At 47.2% G+C, this 14,118-nt stretch overlaps 1 protein-coding gene across 1 annotated transcript in view; it reads left to right on the top strand.

The window, feature by feature from the left end:
- Positions 1-13,610: 13,610 nt before the first annotated feature.
- shank2a (SH3 and multiple ankyrin repeat domains 2a) overlaps positions 13,611-14,118 on the top strand; it is a 164,913-nt gene continuing 164,405 nt past the window's right edge. Inside the window, exon 1 of the mRNA XM_070970007.1 lies at positions 13,611-13,952. The gene's annotated coding sequence lies outside the window, so the exon portion shown is untranslated. The remainder of the gene's footprint in view (positions 13,953-14,118) is intronic.

Genomic DNA, 14,118 nt, shown 5'->3' with positions numbered 1-14,118 from the left:
AACTCCAGGATGCTCCGTGTTTGATGTAATGTGCACGTGAGGCCAGTAGATGGCACAATGTCCCCATTAAACAGCAAAACCACCAACCAGATGAGACCAGGGTCCAAACCCCCCCCCCCCTTCTGCTGCAGGGGGTGGTTCTGTATTTCTGAGATAGTCATGAATGGGACTTTCTGCTCTGTCCCGTCCTTCCATGTGGACTATTGTCCGTGAGTTTGTCTCATTTTCTGGACTTCTTTCAGCTGCAGCTCATTTCCTGCCTCTGTGCTCTTCAACCTCATAAATATTCTTGACTGAAGCTTTTCAGATCTCATCTCATGTGACGTCATGGGACAGCCGTGCGGAGGACCAGGTTGTCTCAGTGTGTCCTCAGTCTTCAGCTGCTGTTGTAGGAGATACTGATCAAAGGACAGTCGCACATCTCTTATTTTATTCCTCAATCATCATATATCCTCTCGCCTATCATCATCATCATCATCATCATCATCATCATCACATCCTCATAGTCAGTTTTGTCTTTTTTGTCCACAGTCCAAGATAAGACTTTTCTTTCTGTTGCTGACTGGGTTTGAATCACCCTTTTCCACTTTTATCATCCGGAACTGCACAATTTCACACTTCACAGCGTCGTGAAGCCGGCTTGGTTTGGGATTGATGGTTTCTGGAGGACTTGGTTCTAATAAAAGAAGGCGTCTTGCTGAAAACCCGCATCTCGTTCGGCTCCTGCAGCCTCCAGCTCTCCTTCTCTTCTTCTCTCAGGCGGACTGAAAACAGTCCTCCGGTTGCCGGTGACCCACTTGCCTCCAGCAGCAGAGGAAGAGAACCGGAGGAGTGGGAGAACATGGGCGGGGAGGAGGTAGAGGTGAAAGCATGTGGGAGTCTGCAATGATTAATGTGCTTTCAGAGATGGAGGGAGGGAGGGAGGGAGGGAGAGAGGGAGGGAGGGAGAGAGAGAGAGCAGCGAGCGAGGGCATCTGTGATGTGCTGCTGGTAGTAAAGGTGCGTTCAACAAATAAATGAGCCTGTCTTCATCTTCAGCTCTGGAGCACCAAAACAAAAGCACAATGCATCAGTAATTAAATGTGCAAGGGGGGGGGGGGGGGGTCCTCTGTGAGTCTGCTGCTGCAGTCAATGCCTTCATCTCTCCGGGGAGGCAGCAGGACTCCTCTCAGGTAGGTCAGCTGGGATGTGATCCTCCTGACACCTGCAGGATTGACGCCTTCCTCCTCCAGACGAGGGGCGGCTCGAGGCTCGTTTTCCTGAAACTTGACAAAAGCCTTTGACACACTCTGATGAGAGCGAAGACACCGAAGCGAACAGCGATCAGACTCTGCAGACTCTGCTCTGAACTGACCGTTAAAGCTCCACACAGCGAAGCAGAAGCAGCAACAGTCCACACAGAGCAGGACACGCTGTCCATTTCAGCCCTGAGACACTGAGCCAGGAAGCCGCTGCATGAAATATTCAGATCAGCCTGCATGTGCTTGATAAATTCATGAAAACTATATGTTGTGGCTCGTCATCATCATTTCTTAATCCTGTTAAATTTTACATCCGCACACAAAAAAAGAAGCCATGTTGTTTCTCACGTTGAAAGCAGCTTCAGCTCGAGATGTTTAACACATAACACAAGAATCTTTTTCTTAAATCCTGACTTTGATTACAGTCCACGTGACACTTCCTGTGACACTTCCTGTGACACTTCCTGTGACACTTCCTGCCCTGTGAAGCTAAATCTAATATTTTATCAATATATAAAAGCCTCTGCCAAAGTGTCCCACACATCTAATCTGTGCGATCCAAACTTCATCGTCCCTGAGGGGAAACTTCACAGACAATCAAAGTAATCAACCTCACGTCAAGTGAAACACCAGGAAGGACGACACGACTGTCACCTAATGAACAGGTGAGTGTGTGACCTGCATGTGATATGAAGCAAAACTTTCATTTAAAGAGCTGCACAGAATCGATGGAGGCATTAAACCTGTGGTGATGATGATGATGATGATGGCCATGAAGATGTCATGCTTCTACAGGCTGATACCTTGTGTGTGTGTGTGTGTGTGTGTTTGTGTTGTTTTTGGACGCTGCAGGACTTCACTGCATCGCTCGTCTCACTCGCCTCCTATTCCTCTTTTTAGCCCTTCATTTTTTTCAGTGTGCCCTATATAATGTCCCACTTTGCAATTAGGTCTGCTGCTGGTGGAGCAGCAGCGGGACGGAGGTTCTTCCTCTGTGTGTGTGTGTGTGTGTGTGTGTGTGTGTGTGTGTGTGTGTGTGTGTGTGTGTGTGTGTGTGTGCGTCTGTGTGTGTGTGTGTGCACCGTCCAGTCATCCAAATGACCCCTCATCCATATTTTGGTCTTTCGCCTCTCTGGCTTGTGTCAGGACACTTCATGCTGTTACTCATCACAAACATCCCGTCACCACTTCAACATCTTTACCGGAGACGTAGAACTACATGCATGACCCCCTCCCAGGGTGGTTCATTAGTTGCCATAGCAACATGGTCTTCCCTGGCTACCAGCTCAAGACCCCGACTCCTCCATCCGTGCGTAACGCAGCATGTCCAGATGACGTCCTCCTCTGATCAGAGCTGTGATGCTTTGTGTTCTGTATTTGTATGCTGAGCTGAAAATGTGCTGACAGCAGCGCTTTTTGGAGCAAACGAGCGACGCTGTTTTAAATTCATGCAGCGGCTCAGAAGCTTAAAGCTGCATTTATCAACATTTCTGCTGCGAACAGTGAGCGAAACCTCTCTGTCTAATGTCCAAATGTCACAGCTTCTTCATGTCCTGGGTTTGTGGCCCATCCTGATTGGTTGGAAAACTCAATGCAAAGCAGCTTTAAAGCTGCTCTTACATAAAAATTCAATGGAAATATGAAGGCACAGATTTGTTGTTAATAGTAAAAATAACAGAAAGAAACGCTAACCGCTAACGTCTGCTGTGCGCCACCATCCGAGGACCAATCAGCAGCCTGATGACGTTAGCGGCTAGCTGCTGAAGAGAGGAGAACATCTGGCATGTTGCAGGTGAAGAGCCAGAGACTTTTCTCAGGAGCTGGTGGAGACCAAACCAGAGCTGGAAAGAGAGTGAACATTGGATTTTTATTCATCAGATGACATAATTTAAATAAATGTCTGTGCATTGACTATTTAGCCAGAGCTAGAAGTCATTCAGCTTAGGTTAGCTTAGCATAAAGACTGGAAGCAGGGGGAAACTGCTAGCCTGATGCACCTGATGCAGAAGTTCAAAACAGTTTCTGCCTCCTTCCAGCCTTAATGCTAAGCTAAGCTAATTGACTCTGAGTATGACTGAATAGAAAGGAAATTTAAAAAGTCAAATATTATTTAACAATATCACCAACAGTAAGAAACTTCATTTTAGCAGCATGGAGAAAGATCCATCCTTCAAGCTCAGGGTTTTCCATCACATCCTGTAAACTGAGAGAGCCAATCAGGAGCAGTTCCAGCAGTGATGCGTTCACAGGGGAGAAATCAGAGTTAAGGTGTTTGAAAAGGCAGAAACTAGAAGCTCAGACTGGAGTCATCTCGGCGTTGAACTGACCCATCTGTCGTCTTCTCTCAGCACATTTATCTCCGTCTTCTCTCTGTTTTGTCGGAGCGGATTGAGGCAGATGATGATGTATGAGGGGACCTTATTCTCCATGATCCCGAGACATTTCAGTCTCATTTAAATCTGCACTCAGCGGACCTCTAACTCCACGCTGACCGCTCTGACATGGGACATCAGAGAGACTCAGTTTGGCCTTAACGAGCCCCCCCTTCGTTATGATCTCCATGTAAAATGAGCTTCAGTAGTATATTGTTATCAGTTATCATCTACTTTGACCTGCTTTGATTTCACTGGCACTGAGACTTGATGAAGAGCTAAAGACACGTGGCAGCTTCATCCTCTAAATTCCGTCTTAAAATGTCTTTAATGATTTTGAGTCACTCCATCAGAAAACATGTCTGGAGTATTAACCCTGAAAGTCAGCTGATTGGCTTTATGTGTGACGCTACGTTCGCTCAGATGAGTCACGAACATGGCCGGATTAATCTGCTTCAGGGCCCCTGTTAACCCCCTGTTTTCTATGCTGAACTCAAATAACGAGGGTCTTCTGCCAGAGGGACCCTCTCCAGGACAAGGTCTCAAGACCCTGGACATCCTGTTCATCATCGACGTACAGTCCTCCAAATGAAACAACGGCATACGTGGTCTATCGCTGTCCTCCAGGACAACATGGAGACGTCCTCACACCCTGGCACGGCTGAAAACCTTGTGTTCCTCTGTGCACTGCGGCCAGCGTGAACATGCCGCAGTCTTACCTGTCCCCAGGTGTGACCCTCTGATAAAACTGAACTCATGACGCTCTTCTGATCGATAGTCACGTGAACCCCCTGCAGGCCCTCATCATGTCAGCAGATGTGGTCACGTTCTCACACACACGATCAATGGAGTTACCACAAACCAATTAAAGTGAGGCTGCTGCCTTCAGGGGACGGAGCTCGAGGGCCTCGGGGCGGCTGCCTGTTTTTCTTGGTTGCTGTGTAATTAGTCCCGTTCTGGTGGAAATCCGAATGTTTGGGACGCACTGAGCGCACAGACGAACGCAGAGTGGGAGACGATTGTGCAGCAGAGGTTTGAGGTTTGGATGATTCTTCTGTCTGTGCTGAGTCACCGTCAGAATCCATCGCACAGTAACTGCTGAGATCCTCGCTGAGTCACATCCTCAGGTGAGCCTCACCTTTAAGAGCCGCCGTCGAGACTGAAAACAGGCTCCAGCAGAGTGTTTCTGTAAAATCCTCATGAAATTTGTCTGCAAATGATCTAAATCTTCCAGGATGGCTCCCTGAGAGTCAGCTCTCACTCTTTGCTCATGTTCTGGTTTTGTACTTTATTCTTAACATCCAAATGATGATCCGCACAGACAGGCGGGCTCCTCGGCTCCTGCAGTTTTCATGAGGGAGCCGCATCAGTAAATGGCTCCACTGACTGTAAGAAAGACGCTGCAGTCACAGAGTTAGCCGAGAACACAGATGACAGTAAGAGAGGCGTGGACTTACTTCAACTTTACATGAAAGCACCTGACTCAATTACAATTACAATCAGTCCAAAGCGACGTCCACATGAATTCACACACTGATGGCGCAGCGTCGGGGGCAGTTTTGGGGTTCAGTATCTTGCCAAAGGATACTTCGGCCTCGACTGCCGAGGCCAGGGATCGCACCACCGGCCTCCTGATTGGTGGACAACCGCTCTGCCTCCTGCAACTCCCGGCCTCCTCCTCTTTCTTCTGCTTTCTCTGGGTTTGCTAACCGAGTGCTGCTTCTCCATTCGCTCTGCTCCAACTGCTAAGATCCCTGTTAGAAAAACCAGCATAGACCAGCAAAGCTAGCCACCAGCAAAGCCAGCATGGGGTATGCTGGTTATACCAGCATATGTTGTGTTTTGATGCTTGTTCACCAGCATCACTAGCAACAACATGCTGGTCCACCAGCGTTATTAGCAACACCATGCTGGTGTACCAGCATAGCTATGTTGACTCACCAGCTAAACCAGCATCAATCCAGCATAAACCAGCATAGACCAGCATGGAAATGATGCTGGTCTATGCTGGTTTTTCTAACAGGGATAAGATAAGATAAGATAAGATAAGATAAGATAAGATAAGATAAGATAAGATAAGATAAGATAAGATAAGATAAGATAAAACTTTATTGATCCCATGCCGTAGAAATTAAGTTGTTACAGCCTGCAAAAACAGCAGCATAGAAGGATCAAGGTGCTGTAGCACTATGTAGCTATAGCATTGTACCATAAACAGCATATGTACACGTTTTCCAGATGCATCAGCAGTTTAGGCTCAGATAATGCTGTCATACATTGAGGAAGAGGCTGACACTTTTGGAAATGAGCTTATCTGATTTGCATTAGATGAGACGTTTGTCATGTTTGTCCACTAAATATGAAGCTGCAGACAGTTAGCTTCACGTAGCATCGAGACTGGAAGCAGCTTTGAGCGGAAGCACAGACACATGAACTCCCGTTAAAAGCGACCGTGGAAGAGGATTAATTAGAGACATGGTCTTAAGCTGGAGGAAAGCAGGCTGCTGTGTTCTTCGCTGTGGTTTTATTCCTACCTGCCCTGACCCACACGCGCACATGCATTTATGATCAACCCATAGAGCTTTAAAAAGATATTTTTAGCATTTCATCTCTGCTCAAACTATGGGGTGAACTTCTGAGACTGAAAATGGAAACAAAATTATTCAAACAAGCAGCCACCAAGACCGCTATCGCAGCTAGCTGAGGCCACATTAAACCCACAAACAGCCGCACACACGCAAACATAAACACACACGTGCACACGCCACACATGCTGTCGCAGGCTGATGGGCGTGAGCACGTATGAGCGTGAGCGAGAGGCTGAGGAACGCAGATAAAAGAGGAAGAATAACAGAGAGAGGAGGCCAAGGTTGTGACAGTATGAATAACACTGCAGCGCGAGCACGTTTCCCTCATCTGGCATTCCACATCTTAATAGTTTATTTACATAGCGATGAACGCACCCAGAAAAACTCTTTTTATCAGCCGGTTCAAAGAGAGAATGCAGGGCAGAGCCTCGCTGGGTGGAGCTCCTTCTGTTAATTGCCTTATTTCTCCCTCAGATTAAGTCAGCTCCGTCTCGCTTATTTACTGCCCTGCAGAAAAGTCTCCGTAATGAAAGGACAAGATACCAGCACTCGACAACAGAGGAGGAATCTTTTCGTTTCCTCTCCTGCCTTTAAGAATAATGAGCGCTGAATACATTTTAAACACAAAAGCATCCACTGAAGCAGCAATAAAGGCCGAGAGCTCCTCACAAGGGAGGTGCTGCGGGAGCGGGGGTTTCGTTTCATGGCTGCAGTTGAAGTTTTTGTTCTGGTCCTTGTTTTTGACGTCCTTGTACTTGTAATTGTTGTTTATTCATGTTCAGCGTGTAGAAGTTCTGCTTTGAAAGGTTATCGCTGAAGAAATGAATCTTCACTCACGGCTCAGATTGAGTTTATGTGTTTTCCTGCTCTTCAAAGGTCGTGACCTTTCGTTAGAGCTCTGCTGTGTGTCTGCATGAGCGGGGCGTATCTTCCTGTACCTTACAGCGCTGTGTTTATGTGCTCTTTCAGATCGAAAAGATAAAACCCAGCAGAAACCTTTGCATTGCAGCAAAGCATCGACAGAACTGTGCCGAGAGGAAGCGAATGCATTTTTCTAAGATGTCAGAATGGACGTCTCCTCTGCGACAGAGCTGCAGGTTGTGTTGTTTGACAGCTGGCGATGGCTGCCTGCGTCGTGTTGCTATGGGAGAGATGAAGGGAAAGGATGTTACCTGTCACTATGAACAATGCGCACTAAGTGGCCAAAAGTATGTGGACAGCAGAGCATTCTGTGCCGCTGTAACGGCTTCCTCTCTTCTAGTTTCAAGCTGTTCACCACATTTTGGGCGCCGGCTGGGGGGATTCTCATTCAGAGCATCAGTGAGGACCAACTCTGATGCTGGTGATCAGGTCTGGCTCACAGTCAGAGATCCGGTTCGTCCCAGAGGTGCTGATGGGGTTGAGGTCATGGCTCTGTGCGGGCCACTCCAGCTCGTTCACAGCAGCTTTAATGAGCTGCTTTGTCAAAAAACTGAACACTATTCTAAAGTGTAAAGCAGGAGAAACAGCGCAGACTCAACCCGCCTCCTGGAAATGACCTTTAAAAGCTTCAACTGCAACAGCAACAATCTGCTGAGGAGCAAAAATGTTCCACCTGAACGCGTCTGCACAGCGTTCACTGATGTTCGGTTTGCCGGGATCTGACGGCGACAGCAGGAAGGTTTCAGGTAGACGCCATGCATTCAGTCACAGGCTGGTGGATTCTGGGAGGGACAGCTGGTAAGACGGCGATGTGACGTCTTTGACTCTGTCGGCGCTCCTCCTGCTTCATGTGCTTCCTTTGCAGGCAGAGACGGGCAGGCTGGACCTTCAGCTCTCGCTTTCCTCTTTGTTTTGCCTCCACAACACAACACAGTTCAACACTGCAGCCACGACCGTCTTACAGACTGTTTTTCAGGTGTTACTTTATCCACAGGTGGTGCGTTCATGAGCTTCTTTCTCAAGTGTAATCAAATGAAAGAAGCCTGAGGCTGAAGCTCCAAACTGATATGACTTATGACCAGGTATGAGACACATATAGCAAAGTTCAAACAGATCAAGAGTGTTTGGGTTTTATTCTCCTTTAGAGGCAATGAAGGAATTAACACGACTGGAGGTGGTGTTAACAGAGACCAAAGTTAAATAACGAACAGAAATAAAATGCTGAAGCAGGACAGAAATAAACTCCAAATATAACCCGTCCTGGAAGCAGCGCTCCGTTCTTCCTGGGAGGGATGATGAATTAGCAAACATGCAGACACGTTATAGGACGATCAGCCACCAATGAGCATCTTAACTCAGCCTGCTTCCACACTGATGGGTGGACAGCGGTTACCAAAGTCAACAGACAGTTAATAAACGATAAAAGTATAGAATCAGAGACGTTTGAAGACGTTTGAAGAAAAGTCCCAAACCCCAGAGTTTCATTACAAGAGCAGCCTCATAACGTTCACCAGAGGCCAGCGCACAGCTGTCAGATGACGAGCCACAGAGAGCCGACAGCAGGGTTTCATTGGCTGAGGTCCATCCGGCCGAGCTGCTGTGCTGCACGCAGGGAAGACAGCGAGGACAGCAAGGACAGCGAGGACAGCAAAACCCCCTGAAATGGAGGGAAGGTGGCAGATGTGATGAATGTTACTGTAGCTGAAGATGTCGAGAATAATGCTCCTCGCTGAGAAGGAGATGTAATGAAGCACAAGCACCAACATCAATAAGACATCAATAATCCACATGCATGGCAGAGATGAAGATGAAGATGAAGATGGTTCTCCCACACTGACCAAGACTCATGAAGACAAAGAGCAATTAATTTATTTTCTATGTATAAAAATATCAGTAGAAACATCAGTTACACACTACTACTACTATAATAATATATAATATAATATTACCAACAATAAAAGTTTATTTGTACAGAACTTTCGTGAACAAACTTCACAATGTGCGTCCCAAGAAAAAGGAAAGTCAAGGAATAAAACGTAATTTATGTAAAAACAGTGAGCTCTTTTATGAAAGGATGATTCAATCTCTGCGTGAAACGTCATCGTCTGTGCGTAACGAGCGGGCGCACGCGACGCACGCGGCCGCTTTCTCCCTCGCGTCACGGACAATTAACCTGCAGGTGAGCATCAGGTGTGACTGTATATTAAAACATGTTAAACCGCTGACTGTTAGCGTGGATGCTGTCCAAACAACAGTCATTTTTGGGGAACCGTGCACGTCGCGCGTCAGGACCAGAATGTTCTGCTCTGCGTGTATTTGAAATGACTCCGCCCATTCGGCACAGCGGAGTGACGTTTTGAAGCCGGCCAATCAGAACGCCTTCACCTGAGCAACAGGAAATGACGTCATTAGATTTGAATTTGCAAACATTCATGATCGAGTTCATGTGAGGGCAGCCCAAACATTTCCTGTCTGAGTGTGACGTGATGATTCGCTGAAGTACGAACATTTACCTTTCAGGAGAGAAAACACGTCATTTCAGCTTCCTGGAAATGCAAGATGGAGCGTGGACTGACAATCTACAGGCCAGCGATGGTCGGAAACAAACCTGTCAGACGTCATCTGTGCAGGTATGAGGGCCGGCTGGAAATGAGGCACAGAGGCCGAGCAGATTTACTCTGATTACTGCACTCTGAGCAGAGAAATAACAGCTCAAATCCATAATTTACCTGTGTGTCCTCTAAAGAGCTTTGCATTCAAACGGTTCCTGACTGCAGCGAATAGAAGTTTAAATAAAAAACAATCTGGTCAAATGAATTGGAATGACTTCCACTGAAGGCCATGCAGTGACTGTTTGTTGCTTCTACTCTACTTTTCCCAACACTTTTCATGTATTTCACAGTTTACTGTGTGAAAACTGGTGAAAACCTTTTGTCTTTTTCGACTCTCCCAACAGCTGCGTGAAAAGTCATCCATGTTGACTTTAGAGGCTGCAAATGTCATCATCAGTCGTGTTTCTGATCGATATGCTGATGCCTCAAAAGGTGGAAATGTTTGCTTGATGTTAAACGTATTAATGTTTATTCTGGTTGCATCGTGCTGACTGAATGTTTAAGTCTTTCTGCTGGTAGTTCGTTAGCAGGAGATTTCCAAAGCTAATTGACAGAGTTCAGGGAAAATGTGACTGCGAGCCCACTGGCTGAGGAACAAGTGATTTGATTCTGGTGTGGATCCAGGAACGTTTCCCAGGATTTGTTTGTGAGAGGCCCTGCAATCGGCTGGCGACCGGTTCAGGGTGTACCCCGCCTCTCGCCCATTGTAGCTGGGATAGGCTCCAGCCCCCCGCAACCCCGAAAGGGATAGGCGGTATAGATAATGGATGGATGGATGTTTGTGAGAGACCTTTCTGAACATTTTCACGAAGCGTTTGAATTAAAATATCTGGCACGTCTGCTGTGGTTCACTGTCTGATGGATTCTGCTGGTGGAGGATTCGCTTGTTTCAGCGGCACACAGGCGATGAGGGGACTCGTTCAATGGGTACACAAAGTCAGCCCTCCTCTCATTGGCTGCTTCTCCAGCCTGATGACATCAGAAGTTTGGGTTTTCGCTCTCTGATGTTCAGAGTTCACATTCATTCACTGCATGGCCAGACTCTTCCTGAGTAATGCACGTCTGCACGAGTCTGTTTAAAGAAATGCATTCTGGGAAATGCACTTATTCACTTTCTTGTTGAGACAATAATAATGCTAATAGTCTTTATTTGTATAGCACCTTTCATACAAGAGTTGCAGCTCAGAGTGCTTCAAAAAGGCAGCTACAGACTGCAGACGATTAGCTTAGCTTAGCTTAGCTTATCTTATCTTAGCTTAGCCTGACTGTGTCCAGAGTTCACATGAGATGTAAGAGAAAAGGCTTCTGAATATGATGAGCACTGTGAATATGACTTGTATGTGATCGGATCAAGCTGGACCGGGTCTGCTCCAGTCTGGATCACTTGGTGTTGACAATGTAATGCAGACAGGAAATGTAAACAGTCCAAGCTGCTGGTTGTCGTCCATGTTTGTTTGGTACAAATGCGTTGGCGTTCTCACAGGGTTTGTGGGGGTTTCTACCTCCAGCTCCAGCGGTGACTGACCAGCGGTTCAGTTGTCTCGTGGATGTAAAGTCGTGAGGCTTAAGGCTTTCTAATAAAGCTAATCTGAAGCGACTCCTGAAATGTCTTTAAAGACAGTCAGCCTTTGTGACAAACGTGATGTGCTGGCAGGGTGGAAAGTGGACAGCTGGTCTGGGATCTGTCGTTAAGCCACACACACACACACACACACACACACACACACACACACACACACACACACACTCCCAAACAAGGCCCGAGCCCTTTGTTTCATGTGTGGAGAAAATGGTGTCGCTCACACTCTGGTAGCTGCGACATTGGGTCTAGCTGTCTGTGTAGCTTCAGTCGTCTGTGGACAGACATGAAAATCAGTGTGTGCACACTCTTCTATCAGACCCTGGAGTTCACATGCTGGCTTGCCCCTGGGGGAGAGCCGGGCTGTCGGACTGGCCACCTGCCACCGCTGCCACCATCAACATCCCGGTCCAGCTTGTAGTGCGGTTGCCATGGTAATGACCGTATATTTGCAGGGGGCACTCTCGTCTCCAATATTTCCGGGACGCACACAGACAGTTAGAGGAAGTGAAGGTGAGAGCGGGAGGAGGGGAGTCGCCAGACACACAATTTGCTCAAAGGGCAGGTGGATGAATCAGCCTCACGTATCCCATCTCAGGCTCAGCCGCCCGACAGAGCAGGGATAACCTCAAATGCCAGTCGTTTAGTGTCGCTGACTCTGTTTTTACATCGCCGCTGAGTCATTCCTTCATATCAATTAGACATCAGTTATTCTTGATGTCCTTTTCTTCCCGCAAACCTCAGTTTTGTCTCTGAGCTGTTTCTCACAACACAAAGGACACGAAATGCAAAGAGATTTTCGTTCCAGTGAAGCAGGAGGAGTCAGCTCAGACTGTCCTCCTCTTAAATGCTAACTTACCGCTAACTGTGAGTCTCATTCAGTTCAGGCTAATGTTATTGAGCGGATGCTATCGGGCTGTGTTAATTCAATATATCATCCGTTTCCTTTCAATGGAGTCACATCATGACAATACGATCATGTTGTGTCATTATACTGAATTCAGTCAAACACAGATAGACCCCAGCTCATAAAGCAGCCGACATTACCTTCAGAGATATTAGCTTCACACAGCTACGTCGCTATCAGCATGCAGTGGCTGATGAGAAACACGTTGCAGTGAATAACTGCCAAAGATAATGTAGAAGCCATGAACTCAATGTGTGTTTATACAGTCTCTGGTGTAATATAACCCACAGAATATGCTAGAAATGCAGTTAGCGGTGCTGCCATTAGCCACAGAGCTCTGTCCAGTTCATGTCTAAAAGTGTTAGCATAGCGATGTCCGTCCGTCTTTCTGTCCACCACAAAACATCTGATGGATGGATTACTGTGAAATTTTGTTCAGACTTTGATGGTGATGACAAATGAATCCTGGTGACTCTCTGACTTTTTGTCTAGCGCCACCATGAGGTTCACATTTGTGGTTTTGATCTCAAATACTATCTCAAATACTTGTGATTAAATCTGGCAAGCAGATCTCCTCAGGGCTGGACTGTAATACCTTTGGTGAACTTCTCCTCTAGCGCCATCATCAGGACAAAATTTTAATTTGTGCAGTTTGTGACTGAATATTTGCCAGTCTAATGACATTCCCTCTGGACTGGACTGTGTTTTGTGTTCAGTGCTAATTAGCATTGTAAGCATGTTAGCACGATAATGTTAGCATTTAGCTCATGTAGCTGTTGTAGCTAGTCCTGATTCTGGCGTGAATGTAGACTCCTGTCGGTTTTAGTTTGGGGAACTTGTTGGAAACATATGAAGCTAATTGTGAGACTAATTTCAGCCATTTTTGCTTCACCTGAGGCTTCAGGTATCACTTTATTCCACAGGTTTAATGGGAATTCAGCCTGTGCGGTCTCATCGTATTAAGCTAACATTATGTTTTGACTTCAGCCTCTTTGGCTGTTATCAGTCTTTGTGAAGCTCAAATCAAGCCAGTGAAATTAATTTCTTCCTAACACTTGTCTTTTATTGCTCCGTCTTTTAGCAGCTGTAGTTGGTAAAGATGTTTTATTAAACTGCTCCAGGCTTCACTGTATTTCTGCTATTTTTACCAAGCGCTGCTCTTAATGAATAGGTCCGTGTGGACGCTTGAATTTCCTTTTTAAAATCTCCTGCATGTGCACTTTCACAGACGTCTGCTCCGTCCTGAGGTGCCGGAGCTGACACGGGTATCCACAGGGACTCCTCCACCTGTCTGTCTCGGGGCTGGCTTGGTGTCCCCCCCCCCGGTCCTTCCTCCCTCCCTCCCTCCCTCCACCCTCCAGCACCCTCCCGTGTCGCCTCGTCAGGCTGGAGATGTGCAGCTCGGAGCCGCGCTGACTGTCTGTCGCCTCATATTGAATTTCCGCGCGGCAGCAGTCGGGTTTCTCTCCGGGAGACCAGGTTTTGAAGGCGGCCGCTGCCTCTCGCTCCTCTCCGCTCCTCCTGCCATCGCTGCCCCGCTCCTCCGCCCGCAGATCCGCACTTGTAGCGGAAGTTTCTCCGTGGAGCCGGTCCGCTGGTCGCGGTGCGCCCGGAGAGCCGCCGGCATGAAGCGACGATAGGGACAAATAACCGAGAAGAGACGAGAGACAGAGGACAGCAGGACGGAGGGAATAAAGCATCTGACTGAACGGGAACAGGGACGACGTCCAAGGTAAGCACGGAGCTCCTCTTACTTTTACACCACCCTTCAAATACTGCAGTATAGCCTGTATTTGTACTGCATGGACTTGTTTGTGAGACTTGAAGTGAGTTTGGACTTCACCTCGTCCCACTTTTATGTGTGTTTCAAGCCTGCAGAGATGCTCTGCTCATCATGA

The sequence above is a fragment of the Chaetodon trifascialis genome, chromosome 1, assembly GCF_039877785.1.
Source record: "Chaetodon trifascialis isolate fChaTrf1 chromosome 1, fChaTrf1.hap1, whole genome shotgun sequence".
Classification (NCBI taxonomy): domain Eukaryota; kingdom Metazoa; phylum Chordata; class Actinopteri; order Chaetodontiformes; family Chaetodontidae; genus Chaetodon; species Chaetodon trifascialis.
The sequence above is the reverse complement of the archived record's forward strand: the minus strand, read 5'-3'. Positions and strand labels throughout refer to the sequence as shown.